Source organism: Arachis hypogaea, chromosome 16 (genome assembly GCF_003086295.3).
Source record: "Arachis hypogaea cultivar Tifrunner chromosome 16, arahy.Tifrunner.gnm2.J5K5, whole genome shotgun sequence".
Classification (NCBI taxonomy): Eukaryota; Viridiplantae; Streptophyta; class Magnoliopsida; order Fabales; family Fabaceae; genus Arachis; species Arachis hypogaea.
Genome location: NC_092051.1, coordinates 64,021,830 through 64,022,950, shown reverse-complemented (window position 1 = coordinate 64,022,950; position 1,121 = coordinate 64,021,830). Strand labels below are relative to the sequence as shown.

Below are 1,121 nucleotides of genomic sequence, written 5' to 3'. Positions count from 1 at the left end.
TCTCTTCCTCACATCACTCACCAAATTCGAACCCCCTCTTCTATCTGTGTTCGAATTTTCTCTTCTTTTCTTCTTCTACTAACAATAAGGAACCTCTTTACTCTGACATAGAGGATTCCTCTTCTTTTCTTTTTCTCTTCTCTTTCTTATGAGCAGGGACAAAGAAAAAGGCATTCTTGTTGAAGCTGATCCAAAACCTGAAAGGACTCTGAAGAGGAAACTAAGAGAAGCTAAATTACAACAATCCAGAGACAACCTTATTGAAAATTTCGAACAAGTAAAGGAGATGGCAGCCGAACCCAACAACAATAATGCAAGAAGAATGCTTGGTGACTTTACTGCACCTAATTCCAATTTACATGGAAGGAGCATCTCCATTCCTGCCATTAGAGCAAACAACTTTGAGCTGAAACCACGGCTAGTTTCTCTGATGCAGCAGAACTGCAAGTTTCATGGACTTCCATCTGAAGATCCTTTTTAGTTCTTAACTGAATTCTTGCAGATCTGTGATACTGTTAAGACTAATGGAGTAGATCCTGAAGTCTACAGGCTCATGGTTTTCCCTTTTGCTGTAAGAGACAGAGCTAGAATATGGTTGGACTCTCAACCTAAAGACAGCCTGAACTCTTGGGATAAGCTGGTCACGGCTTTCTTAGCCAAGTTCTTTCCTCCTCAAAAGCTGAGCAAGCTTAGAGTGGATGTTCAAACCTTCAGACAAAAAGAAGGTGAATCCCTCTATGAAGCTTGGGAAAGATACAAGCAGCTGACCAAAAAGTGCCCTTCTGACATGCTTTCAGAATGGACCATCCTGGATATATTCTATGATGGTTTATCTGAATTAGCTAAGATGTCATTGGATACTTCTGCAGGTGGATCCATTCACCTAAAGAAAACGCCTGCAGAAGCTCAAGAACTCATTGACATGGTTGCTAATAACCAGTTCATGTACACTTCTGAGAGGAATCCTGTGAGTAATGGGACGCCTATGAAAAAGGGAGTTCTTGAAGTTGATACTCTGAATGCCATATTGGCTCAGAACAAAATATTGACTCAGCAAGTCAATATGATTTCTCAGAGTCTGAATGGAATGCAAGCTGCATCCAACAGTACTCAAGAGGCTT

The 1,121-nt window shown here is 40.9% G+C and overlaps 1 non-coding gene across 1 annotated transcript; it reads right to left on the bottom strand.

Annotated features, from left to right (window-relative positions):
- Window positions 1–685: 685 nt before the first annotated feature.
- LOC112761745 (small nucleolar RNA R71) lies at window positions 686–793 on the bottom strand. The gene has a single exon (XR_003182124.1). It is a non-coding gene; the product is annotated as a small nucleolar RNA R71 (small nucleolar RNA).
- Window positions 794–1,121: the final 328 nt, after the last annotated feature.